Source organism: Cervus elaphus, chromosome 23, assembly GCF_910594005.1.
Source record: "Cervus elaphus chromosome 23, mCerEla1.1, whole genome shotgun sequence".
Lineage (NCBI taxonomy): Eukaryota > Metazoa > Chordata > Mammalia > Artiodactyla > Cervidae > Cervus > Cervus elaphus.
Window position 1 is genome coordinate 43808686 of NC_057837.1, and position 13815 is coordinate 43822500.

Sequence of the window (13815 nt, forward strand, 5' to 3'; positions counted from 1 at the left end):
TGATTTTTTTTTATCAGTATAACCTTAAGTATCATATAGTGATGACATGGGCTAACAATTATTGACCATATGTTACATGGAAACTTCCACATAACAATCATTTCATTTTTCTGATTATGAAGCCCAATCTTGATTCAACACCAAATGAAACAATTATCTTACAGCATTAACACCCTCACATATACAAATCACACAGTTTAAAAGTGTTTCATATTAATAAGCATGTTTCAAAATGTAATCCCTTAATAAAGAATCAAAACATCAAATGAGGAGAAATTTGCCTTTTTATATTTCCTAACAGCAAGTTATTTTTCTTTACAGACCTGAGAAGGGTGAAACCCTGAAAAGGATTCTAAAGGTGGACATTTCGTCAAAGTGCTTACTGACATGTGCTGTGCCTAGTTGCTAAGTCATCTCTGACTTAGCCACCTCTTTGCCACCCCATGGACTGTAGTTTGCCAGGCTCCTCTGTCCATGGAATTCTCCAGGCAAGAATACCAGAGTGAGTTGCCATTCTTTTCTCCAGAGGATCTTCCTGACCCAGGGATCAAACCAGGGTCTCCTGTGTTGCAGGCAGACTCTCTACTGTCTGAGTTACAAGGAAGTCCCCTGCAGGGAAGGCTATGTATTATAGGTATATTTACATATGGGGCCAGGGACAAAGGAGTAAGGGTAGAGACATAGACTAGACCATGTATAAGTAAAACCCTGAGTAGAACTGTGGTGTGGTTTTGGGGATAGTAAGGCATTCAAAAACAGTCACAAATTCAGGAGAATCAGAAAGCTACCCATGGGCTGGACAAGATGTTGACTCAGGAATGAACTGAGTTGCTCTTAATTTTCCTGTTGGGCTGATCCCAGGACTAGGAGCATGGGAAACCAACTAGCTAAGTTCAGTCAGGACAAGGAATCAATCTGCCAAGAGCAAATATTTGCCTCGTGTTTCAAGTAGCCAATATGACCACAAACAGACACACAACAACATTCACACTCAGCATAGAAGAAAGGAAGGAAAGGAAGGAAGAAGGAAGGAAGAAAAATAGAAAGGGAGAAAGAAATAAAGAAAGGAAACCATGATCCAGGAAAGGAAGGAAATAAATCAGCACCGACTCTTCCTGAACAATCACAGGAGCCACACTCAGTGCACAGTGAGTTTCACACGCTGTCCTGGGGAGGAGCTCCAGGTGGGCAAGAGGACGCTGAGCTCAGCTCCCCCAGGAGCTGAGGAACAGGGGCTCGGAGGTCCTCCCTGGAGAGACCCATGAACACCACGCACTGGGCACCGCAGCCCTGGGATGACCTCAGGAGGTCACGGCCCCGCGGCTGCTGTGAATCCAGGGGGACCCGCAGGAGGCCCAGGAGCGTGACTCCTATACAGAGAAATGCACCCACTCCTGCTCCTGGAATACGCTGAGGGGGCGGCAGGACACTTCCCAGGACTCAGCCTGTTTACTGGGCAGTCTGTGTGCCCCCTGGCCCACAGATGGCCCCCTCAGCACCCCTGGATCCAGTTCACCCCCCCGGGGCAAGGGGCCACCCATGCTGGGCAGAGTGGGCAGTGGGGGGTACAGAGCAGGCTGACACCAGCAGGACATCTGGATGTGGCAGGGCGGCCATCAGAGAGGGGACCAAGGAGCAGGATCTGGGGCTCTGATGGTGTGCCAGGTCTGCACCACAGGCACGGCCGCCCGCACCAGGGGCTGCTTCAGCACACCTCCCTCCATCTCTGCCACCCTCTGGAGCAAAGGTGCCAGAGTTGGGGAGGGGGGTGCACACCTACAAGGTAGAGCCAAGTTAAGGCCACAGTCAGGGCTTCTGCTTCAGCGCCTTGGGACACGCCTGGTCCAGTAGGGTGTGGACAGCCACAGAGCACAAGAAAAGCCTCTGCTCACACTTGGCCCTGGATCTAGCCTCCCTCTCAACCTCCCACCAAACTGCCAGCTGCCAGTACACCCTGGGAAAGGCCTGACCTTGGCCCACTTCTGCTCCAACTCTGTCCCAAAGCCTCCAGGCACACAGACTGCAGACTGCACAGGGACATGTCCACACAAGGACACCCCTGCAAGACTGGTATAGGTAACTTTTTCACCTAATTTCATACAGTTGGAGGAAGTTAAGCAAATTGAGAAGACAGAGGAAGTTGTTCAAGTTAAAGAATAAGAAAAAAAAAAAAAAAGCCCTGCAAAAATAGCTAATAAGACAGTTAACTCACCAAAATAATTTACCATATTTCAAAGAATTAGTAATAAGAATTCTAACTTCACAAGGGAAAAGAATAAATGAACACAATGAAGAGTGTTAAGAAGTAACTAGAAAATATTAAAGACAATAACCAGTCAGAACTGAAGATTATGATAACTCAGAGAGAAAAACACACTACGAGGAAATAATAGCAGGCTAGGTGATACAGATTTCAGAAGTGATCTGAAAGATACCATTATTGAAATCATGCAATAAAAACAGCAAAAAGAAAAGCAAAATTTAAAGAAGAGAATGGTTTAATGGGAGGGAGGCTCAAAGGGAGGGGACCTATGTATACAACTGGCTGATTCATTTTGTTGTACAGCAGAAACTAACACACCCTTGTAAAGCAATTATCCTCCAATTTAAAAAAAGAGAACCATTTAAAGGACCACAGGGACAACATCAGGTATACTAACATCCACATTCTAGGAGTCCTAGAAAGAGGAGAGAGAGAAAGGGGCAGAAAAGACATTTGATGAAATTATGACCCCAAAGAACCAGGACCCAAAGAAGGGAAAAGTTATCCAGGTGTGGAAGCACAGAGTCTCAAATAACATAAAACCAAAGCTGCCCACACCAAGATATATCACAGTCAAAATGACAAAAGTTACAGATAAAAGAATTCTTAAGCCACCAAGAGAAAAACAACATGTCACAGACAAGGAAAACCACATCAGATTATTGGCTGATTTTCCTGCAGAAACTATGTAGGCAGAAGACTATGCCATGATCTTTCTGAAGTACCAAAAGGAAAAAATTAAATGCAAGATAACCTACAAGATTATCATTCAGAATTGAAGAAGACCTAAAAAGCTTCTCAGACAAGCAAAAACTAAAAGAATTCATCAATAATAAAATAATCAGAAAAGAAATGTTAAAGGATCCACTCTAAGTGGAAAAAAAGATGCCACCAAGAAGTAAGAGTTTATAGGAAAGGAAGAACATGACATCAAAAACACAAAATGTGCGAGAGGAGAGTAAAACATGCAGATCCTTTAGAATGTGTTTGAACCTAAATGGTTATCAAATTAAAATGAGGATACCAGTCACAAGTCTACAATCAATTCACAAAAATGAGAGAGAAAGGAACACAGGCAAACAACTAAAGAAAATCATTAAACCACAAGTTGCTGTTGTTCAGTTGCTCAGTCATGTCTGACTCTGTGACACCATGGACTGAAGCATGCCAGGCTTCCTTGACCTTCACCATCTCCTGGAGTTTGCTCAAACTCAAGTGATGTCACCCAGCTGCCTCATCCTCTGTCAGCCCCTTCTCCTCCCGCCTTCAATCTTTCCCAGCATCAGGGTCTTTTCCAATGAGCTGGCTCTTCACATCAAGTGGCCAAAATATTGGAGCTTCAGCTTCAGCATCAGTCCTTCAAAAGAATATTCAGGGTTGATTTCCTTTAGGATTGACTGCTTTGATCTCCTTGCAGTCCAAGCATCTCTCAAGAGCCTTCTCCAGCACCACAGTTGGAAAGCATCAATTCTTCAGGGCTCAGGGTTCTTTGTGGTCCAACTCTCACATCTGTACTTGACTACTGGAAAAACCATAGCTTTGCCTATATGGATGGACCTTTTCTGACAAAGTGAAGTCTCTGCTTTTTAATCCAATGTCTAGTTTTGTTAGTTTTTCTGCCAAGGAGCAAGTGTCTTTTGATTTTGTGGCTACAGTCATTGTCCACAGTGATTTTGGAGCCCAAGAAAAATCCAACTGATTTTTGTCACTATTTTCATTTCTCCCCATCTATTTGCCATGAACTGATGGGACTGGATGCCATAAACTGTTTTTGAATGTTGAGTTTTAAGCCAGATTTTTCTTTCTCCTCTTTTACCTTCATCAAGAGGCCAGGCAAAGGAGAATAAAAGAACAACACAAAACTAGAGGAAAGAAAACAGAAAACAAGTAACAAAATGGCAATTAGTACAATCCTATCAATAATCACCTTAAAAGTCAATGGAATGAACTATCTGGTCAAAAGATGGATTGGCTGATTGATTGAATAATAATAATAATAAAACACGAGTCCATCTATATGCTTCTTACAAGAGACTCACTGCAGAGCTATGTTTCTTTAGATAAAGAGACTGTCAGCAAAGGGATGAAAAAGACATTTCATGAAAATGAAAATGATGAGACAGTGAGGGGTGGAAATACTCATATCAGACAAAATAAACTCTAAAATACAGTCTATAACAAAAGACACAGAAGAGCATAACAGAGTGTTGAAGGGGTCAATACAGAAAGAGGATATACCACTGGTTAACATATATGCACCAGGATGTTGAGGAGTATAATTGATGCTATTGTTCCATCAGCATGGCATTTTGCAACAAGTGTATCTGTGATTAAGATCATTTTTATTTTTACCTCTACTCCTTCACAGACCGCAGCCTTGGGCAGTTTTCCATGCTTTGGAAAGGACAGTGGATATTGTTTTAATTAATTTCTGAAACCCAGGTGATCACAGACTCTTTTTTCACCTTATTTTCTGCAGGGCATACAGTTTCTGTGGCACATAAATGCTGAGGTACAGAAAACGCCTTGCCTTTTTATTGTTACATATATGTGACAGTAAATCTGGTGTTTGCTGGATGGTGAGTAATGAATGAGTTGTCTTCCTTGGATCCACCAGACCTGTTGTGTACATTAGATGTGTCATGTATCACAAGGTCAGTGTTCTTCCCCGAAAGGGAAAACTAAAGAAGTTTTAGAGATGAAGACCACAGTCTTTATTGAAAGCAACTTCAAGAGTTTGTGAACAAATAATAAAGTAAATGACTTGAATTTCTGTATATTTGAACAATAGTCCTTGATATCTGTTTCTACTGTGATTGCCAAAATTCACATGAAACCTTCCAGATGCCATCTAAGAGAGACTCTTTGTGGTCTGGAGAATCAGAAAAGGGTCTTCTGATGGGGAGGTCTTTTCTCCCAGCATGGTCCCAAGCTGTCCTCCATTCACACACTCATATAGGCCATTCTGTTAAAACTTTTTCCCTTGTTTCTCTTTTATATCAACAATTAGATGCTGAGACCTCAAAGCAGTAACCCTCTTTTTCCTCTGGAGCTGAGCTGACCACCATTCAGGCACCTGGACTTGAATGCACAAAGGACTTGGGACAATGGGTGTCTCTATGGAGCTAATCCCTGATGATGGGGGTGCTCCCAAGTCTTGGTTCTCTATCTAGAATAGAGTATGTTCTTCAGCTACCATTTCCATGAAAGATCATGTTTGAAATAGCCACAAAGATATCAATTCCAAGCAAAATGAAAAACTGTGATTCCTTCCCACTCATCTGAATTTGTGGGTGGAAATCATGCACACTATAGTGAGAAGACTTTTCTAGTTACCAGATCAAGAACAATAGATGTACTTGCTTCAGGACATGAAGACTGTGTTTTCAATGAAGATGGATTGGATGAATACCCAGCAGATATTGAAATGCACATTACCTAAAAAGAGCTCCTTGAATGCTTGTTTGAGAATCTGAGCACTTCTTATACATTATTATCAACTCCTTCTATAAAAGATGATGTTTATTGATGTACCACTTTATTCCTGTTGTGATCTGATCACACTTATCCTCTGATTGTGACAGGACTTCAAGTTCCCTCAAACTCTGAGATCTGGTAAGTACAAGAATACAAAGATAAAGAACAGGTGGTGGTTCTGAGACATGGAGGGGAGGGAACAGAAGCAGGAACTGGGGAACGTGACCAAAGCACCTGGGCCACCATTACTTGGAGCTTACTATCATCCTGTTTACACAGTTACTATGGTTTGGGATGCACTGTGTAGAAAACTGAAGTCAAAGAGGAACAGAAGTTGGTACTGGAGGGTGTGGAGAGAATACAAGACAGTGTTTTGTGTGATATTTGTGGAAGAATGTGTTTCCTTTCCTGTGTGTTGTCCGTTCACACAGAGACTGTGACAGTTTCTACCATGTCCATGTCTGCTGGTTGGGAAACCCTAGGACTAGTTCAAGGTATAAATCCAAATGCTCTTAGAAAATGATTTGAATTCAGTAGGGAAGAGAAATAGCGGTAGCCAAGACAAACTCAAAAGACTGAGGAAATAAAAACACTTTACATTACTCATCACTAGGCAGGGATAATCAAAAGTTTAATTATGGACATATTAAGGATTAAAAAGTAAAGAACACCAAGCCAAGCAATTTGAAATAAGGTTTTTAGGGTGTTTCCAGGAATTTCCACGCTATTCAGCTTTATCAGAAATAAGATTTGCAAAGTTTTTTTTTCCCTTTCTGTGGATTGTCCTCTCAGTCTCTTGATAGTTTCTTTGATACAAAAGTATTCTGAATTTTGACAAAATTTATTTATCTGTCTTTTGCCTGTGCTTATTATGAAACATTAAATCTAATGTACTGAAGCCTTCCCTCTAGCTTTTCTCCTGAGTTTCATATTTGTGTCTTGTATGCTTAGGCCTTTAATGCATTTTGGGGTGTGTGTGTGTGTGTGTGTGTGTGTGTGTGTGTGTGTGTGTGTGGTGTGTGCGATGAAAGTTAATGGGTAGCTTCTTTATTCTGAATACAGATATGAAGTTTATTCAGCACTGTTTGTTAAAAAGACTGACTTTTCCCTGTAAATGGTCTTTGCAACCTTGTCAGTTATCATATATTATGTTTGTGTTTATTTCTGTATGAGTTCTATTTCACTAGTCTTTATATCTGTCTTTATGCCATTACCCACAGTTTTGATTATAGTAGCTTTGTAGTTAATTATGAAAGCTCAAATTGTGAGAAACCAAATTCTGTTCTCTGTTGTTTCTTTACTTTCTACTTTCCAAGATTTATTTCTTCCTTTTCAAAATTGTTTTGTCTATTCAGGGTCCTTTGTAATTCCAGATGCATTTTAGGGTTAGTTTTTCTACTTCCCCTTCCTCCAAATATTGTTGGCATATGTAAAGTTCAGTTGAATGTGCAGATCACTTTGATTAGTTTTGTCATCTTAATATTAAATCTTTCATTAATGAAACATGGTTGCTGTTCCATATATTTTTGTCTTTACTTCCTTCAGGCAAATTTTGTATTGCTAATTATTCATTTCTTTTGCCTTTTTGGTTATTTCCAAATGCATTATTTTTTCATGTTTTTTTTTTTTTCCAGTGGAATTGCTTTACAGTTTTTCTTTTAAGATTTACATACAAATTTACATTCTTAGTGTATAGAAATGTAACTGACTTTTCTGTTTTGATATTGCATCCTACACCTCTGCTAAAATTATTTATTAGTTGTAACAGTTTTTTGTTTTATCTTTATGGTTTTCTACATAAATGATCATGCCATCTCAGAACAGAGATAATTTTATTACTTTTGAATGCATATTATTGTTTGTTTCTTTTATTACTATAGCTGAAACTGATGATTGTATGTTTACCATGAGTGGTAAAAACTGGTAAAACTTCTATATTACTGATCTTAACCAGAAATGCTTTCAGTCTTTTATCACTGAATCTGATATGAGTTGTGGTTTTTTCATGTATAGGCTTCATTTTTAAAAATTAATGAATTTATTTATTTTACCTTACAACATTGTATTGGTTTTGCCATACATTGACTTGAATCTGCCATGGGTATACATGTGTTCCCCATCCTGAACCCCCCCTCCCAGCTCCCTCCCCATCCCGTCCCTCTGGGCCATCCCAGTGCACCAGCCCCAAGCACCCTGTCTCCTGCATCAAATCTGGACTGGCGATTTGTTTCACATATGATAATTTGCATGTTTCAATGCCATTCTCCCATATTATCACTCCCTTACCCTCTCCCACAGAGTCCAAAAGACTGTTCAATACATCTGTGTCTCTCTTGCTATCTCGTATACAGGGTCATTATTACCATCTTTCTAAATTCCATATGTATGCATTAGTTTTCTGTATTGATGTTTTTCTTTCTGGCTTACTTTACTCTGTATAATAGGCTCCAGTTTCATCCACCTCATTAGAAGTGATTCAAATGAATTCTTTTTAATGGCTGAGTAGTATTCCATTGTGTATCTGTACCACAGCTTTCTTATCCATTCATCTGCTGATGGACATCTAGGTTGTTTCCATGCCCTGGCTATTATAAACAGTGCTGCGATGAACATTGGGGTACACGTGTCTCTTTCAATTCTGGTTTCCTCGGTGTGTATGCCCAGGAGGGGGATTCCTGGGTCATATGGCAGTTCTATTTCCAGTTTCTTAAGGAATCTCCACACTGTTCTCCATAGAGGCTGTACTAGATTGCATTCCCACGAACAGTGTAAGAGGGTTCCCTTTTCTCCACACCCTCTCAAACATTTATTGCTTGTAGACTTTTGGATAGCAGCCATTCTGACTGGCGTGTAATGGTACCTCATTGAGGTTTTGATTTGCATTTCTCTGATAATGAGTGATGTTGAGCATCTTTTCATGTGTTTGTTAGCCATCTGTATGTCTTATTTGGAGAAATGTCTGTTTAGTTCCTTGGCCCATTTTTTGATTGGGTCATTTATTTTTCTGGAATTGAGCTGCAGGTGTTGCTTGTGTATTTTTGAGATTAATTCTTTGTTGCTTCATTTACTATTATTTTCTCCCATTCTGAAGGCTGTCTTTTCACTTGCTTATAGTTTCCTTTGTTGTGAAAAAGCTTTTAAGTTTCATTAGGTCCCATTTGCTTATTTTTGCTTTTATTTCCAATACACTGGGAGGTGGGTCATAGAGGATCCTGCTGTGGTTTATGTCAGAGTGTTTTGCCCATGTTTTCCTTTAGGAGTTTTATAGTTTCTGGTCTTACATTTATATCTATAATCCATTTTAAGTTTATTTTTGTGTATGGTGTTAGAAAGTGTTCCAGTTTCATTCTTTTACAAGTGGTTGACCAGTTTTCCCAGCACCACTTGTTAAAGAGATTGTCTTTTCTCCATTGTATATTTTTGTCTCCTTTGTCAAAGGTAAGGTGTCCATAGGTTCGTGGATTTATCTCTGGGCTTTCTATTTTGTTCCATTGATCTATATTTCTGTCTTTGTGCCAGTACCACCCTGTCTTGATGACTGTGGCTTTGTAGTAGAGACTGAAGTCAGGCAGGTTGATTCCTCCAGTTTCATTCTTCTTTCTCAAGATTGCTTTGGCTATTCGAGATTTTTTGTATTTCCATTCGAAGTGTGAAATTCCTTGTTCTAGTTCTGTGAAAAATACCGTTGGTAGCTTGATAGGGATTGCATTGAATCTATAGATTGCTTTGTGTCATATACTCATTTTCACTATATTAATTCTTCTGATCAATGAACACAGTATATTTCTCCATCTATTTGTGTCCTCTTTGATTTCTTTCATCAGTGTTTTATGGTTTTCTATATATAGGTCTTTTGTTTCTTTAGGTAGGTATATTCCTAAGTATTTTATTCTTTTCGTTGCAATGGTGAATGAGATTGTCTCCTTAATTTCTCTTTCTGTTTTCACATTGTTAGTTTATAGGAATGCAAGGGATTTCTGTGTGTTAATGTTATATCCTTCAACTTTACAATATTCATTGATTAGCTCTAGCAATTTTCGGGTGGCGTCTTTAGGGTTTTCTATGTAGAGGATCATGTCATCTGTGAACACTGAGAGTTTTACTTCTTCTTTTCAAATCTGGATTCCTTTTATTTATTTTTCTGCTCTGATTGCTGTGGCCAAAACTTCCAAAACTATATTGAATAGTAGTGGTGAGAGTGGGCACCCTTGTCTTGTTCCTGACTTTAGGGGAAATGCTTTCAATTTTTCACCATTGAGGATAATGTTTGCTGAGGGTTTGTCATATATAGCTTTTATTATGTTGAGGTATGTTCCTTCTATTCCTGCTTTCTGGAGGGTTTTTATCATAAATGGATGTTGAATTTTGTCAGAGGCTTTCTCTGCATCTATTGAGATAATTGTATGGTTTTTATTTTTCAATTTGTTAAAGTAGTGTATTACATTGATTGATTTGTGGATATTGAAGGATCCTTGCATCCCTGGGATAAAACCCACTTGGTCATGATGTATGATCTTTTTAATATGTTGTTGGATTCTGTTTGCTAGAATTTTGTTAAAGATTTTTGCATCTATGTTCATCAGTGATATTGGCCTATGGTTTTCTTTTTTTTGTGGCATCTTTGCCAGATTTAGGTATTAAGGTGATGGCGGCCTCACAGAATGAGTTTGTAAGTTTCCCTTCCTCTGCAGTTTTCTGCAATTTTCTGGAAGAGTTTGACTAGGATAGGTGTTAGTTGTTCTCTAAATTTTTGGCAGAATTTAGCTGTGAAGCCGTCTGGTCCTGGGCTTTTGTTTGTTGGAAGATTTCCGATTACAGTTTCAATTTCTATGCTTGTGATGGGTCTGTTGAGATTTTCTATTTCTTCCTGGTTCAATTTTGGAAAGTTGTACTTTTCTAAGAATTTGTCTATTTCTTCCAAGTTGTCCATTTTATTTGCATATAGTTGCTGATAATAATCTCTTATGATCCTTTGTATTTCTGTGTAGTCTGTTGTGATCTCTCCATTTTCATTTCTAATTTTGCTGATTTGATTTTTTTTCTCCCTTTGTTTCTTGATGAGTCTGGCTAATGTTTCATCAAGTTTATTTACCTTCTCAGAGAACCAGCTTTCAGATTTGTTGATTTTTGCTATGGTCTCTTTTGCTTCTTTTGCATTTATTTCTGCCCTAATTTTTAAGATTTCTTTCCTTCTACTAACCCTGGGGTTCATAATTTCTTCCTTTTCAAGTTGTTTTAGGTGTAGAGTAAGATTATTTATTTGATTTTTCCTTGTTTCTTAAGATAAGCCTGTATTGCTATGAACCTTCCCCTTAGCACTGCTGTTACAGTGTTCCATAGGTTTTGGATTATTGTTTTTTCATTTTCATTTGTTTCTATGCATATTTGGACTTCTTCTGTGATTTGTTGGTTATTAAGCAGCGTGTTGTTCAGCCTCCTTATGTTGGAATTTTTAATAGTTTTTCTCCTGTAATTGTCATATAATCTTACTGCATTGTGGTCAGAAAAGATGCTTGGAATGATTTCAATTTTTTTGAATTTACCAAGGCTAGATTTATGACCCAGGATGTGGTCTATCCTGGAGAAGGTTCTGTGTGTGCTTGAGAAAAAGGTGAAATTCATTGTTTTGGGGTGAAATGTCCTATAGATATCAATTAGGTCTAAGTGGTCTATTGCATCATTTAAAGTTTGTGTTTCCTTGTTAATTTTCTGTTTAGTTGATCTATCCATAGGTGTGAGTGGAGTATTAAAGTCTCCCACTATTACTGTGTTATTGTTAATTTTTCCTTTCATACTTGTTAGCATTTGTCTTACATATTGTGGTGCTCCTATGTTGGGTGCATATATATTTATGATTTTTATATCTTCTTCTTGGATTGATCCTTTGATCATTATGTACTGTCCGCCTTGGTCTCTTTTCACAACCTTTGTTTTAAAGTCACTTTATCTCATATGAGTTTTGCTACTCCTGCTTTCTTTTGGTCTCTATTTGCATGGAATATCTTTTTCCAGCACTTCACTTTCAGTCTGTATGTGTCCCTTGTTTCGAGGTGGGTCTCTTGTAGACAACATATATAGGGGTCTTGTTTTTGTATCCATTCAGCCAGACTTTGTCTTTTGGCTGGGGCATTCAACCCATTTACACTTAAGGTAATTATTGATAAGTATGATCCTGTTGCCATTTACTTTATTGTTTTGGGTTCGAGTTTATACACCCTTTCTTTGTTTCCTGTCTAGAGAAGATCCTTTAGCATTTGTTGAAGAGCTGGTTTGGTGGTGCTGAATTCTCTCAACTTTTGCTTGTATGTAAAGCTTTTGATTTCTCCTTCATATTTGAATGAGATCCTTGCTGGGTACAGTAATCTGGGTTGTAGGTTATTTTCTTTCATGACTTTAAGTATGTCCTGCCATTCCCTTCTGGCCTGAAGAGTTTCTATTGAAAGATTAGCTGTTATGCTTATGGGAATTCCCTTGTGTGTTATTTCTTGTTTTTCCCTTGCTGCTTTTAATATTTGTTCTTTGTGTTTGATCTTTGTTAATTTGATTAATATGTGTCTTGGGGTGTTTCACCTTGGGTTTATTCTGTTTGGGACTCTCTGGGTTTCTTGGATTTGGGTGATTATTTCCTTCCCCATTTTAGGGAAGTTTTCAACTATTATCTCCTCAAGTATTTTCTCATGGCCTTTCTTTTGTCCTCTTCTTCTGGGACTCCTATGATTCAAATGTTGGAGCATTTAACATTGTCCCAGAGGTCTCTGAGGTTGTCCTCACTTCTTTTAATTCTTTTTTCTTTTTTCCTCTCTGTTCCATTAATTTCCACCATTCTATCTTCTACCTCACTTGTCCTATCTTCTGCCTCTGTCATTCTACTGTTGGTTCCCTCCAGAGTGCTTTTGATCTCATTTATTGCAATGTTCATTATATATTGACTTTTTTATTTCTTTTAGGTCTTTGTTAAACCTTTCTTGCATCTTCTCGATCCTTGTCTCCAGGCTATTTATCTGTAACTCCAATTTGATTTCAAGATTTTGGATCATTTTCACTATTGTTATTTGAAATTCTTAATCAGGTAGTTTTCCTATCTCTTCCTCTTCTGTTTGGTTTAGTGGGCATTTATCCTGTTCCTTTACCTGCTGGGTATTTCTCTGCCTTTTCACCTTGTTTATATTGCTGTGTTTCTGGTGGCCTTTCCGTATTCTGGCAGTTGGTGTTTCCTCTTTATTGTGGAGTTTCCTCGCTGTGGGTGGGGTTGGACGGGTGGCTTCTCAAGGTTTTCTGGTTAGGGAAGATTGTGTCGGCGTTCTGGTGGGTGGAGCTGGATTTCTTCTCTCTGGAGTGCAGTGAAGTGTCCAGTAATAAGTTTTGAGATGTCAGTGGGTTTGGTGTGACTTTGGTCAGCCTGTATATTGAGGCTCAGGGTTATGTTCCTGTGTTGCTGGAGAATTTTCATGGTATGTCTTGCTCTGGAACTTGTTGGCCCTCAGGTGGTGCTAGGTTTCAGTGTAGGTATGGAGGTGTTTGATGAGCTCCTATCGTTTAATGTTCCCTGGATTCCGGAGCTCTCTGGTATTCTCAGGATTTGGACTTAGGCCTCCTGCCTCTGGTTTTCAGTCTTATTTTTACAGTATCCTCAAGACTTCTGCATCTATACAGCACCAATGATAAAACATCTAGGTTAATGATGAAAAGTTTCTCCACAGTGAGGGACACCCAGAGAGGTACACAGAGTTACATGGAGAAGAGAAGATGGGAGAGGGAGTCAGAGGTGACCAGGAGGAGCAGAGTGGGTATCAAATGGCGAGAGAGCAAGCTAGCCAGTAATCACTTCCCTATGTGCTCTCCACAGTCTGGACCCCTCAGAGATGTTCATGGAGTTACAAAGAGAGAGGAGGGAGGAAGGAGACAGAGGTGGCCAGGAGGATAAAAGGGGGAATCAAAAGGAGAGAGACAGATCCAGCCAGTAATCAATTCCCTAAGTGTTCTCCACAGCCCAGAACACACAAAGAGATTCACCGAGTTGGGTAGAGAAGAAAGGGGAGCCGGGGGAGATAAAGATGACCTGGTGGAGAAAAAGG

At 39.3% G+C, this 13815-nt stretch overlaps 1 protein-coding gene across 4 annotated transcripts in view; it reads left to right on the plus strand.

Moving 5' to 3' along the window:
* The first annotated feature begins 1122 nt into the window (after positions 1-1122).
* The window catches only part of LOC122681803 (prostaglandin F synthase 1-like), a 36982-nt gene continuing 24289 nt past the window's right edge, over positions 1123-13815 (plus strand). For 2 of the 4 annotated variants that reach the window (XM_043884252.1, XM_043884254.1), the window contains exon 1: positions 1123-1148. The gene's annotated coding sequence lies outside the window, so the exon portion shown is untranslated. The remainder of the gene's footprint in view (positions 1149-13815) is intronic. The other 2 variants (XM_043884255.1, XM_043884253.1) reach the window with 2 other exon arrangements.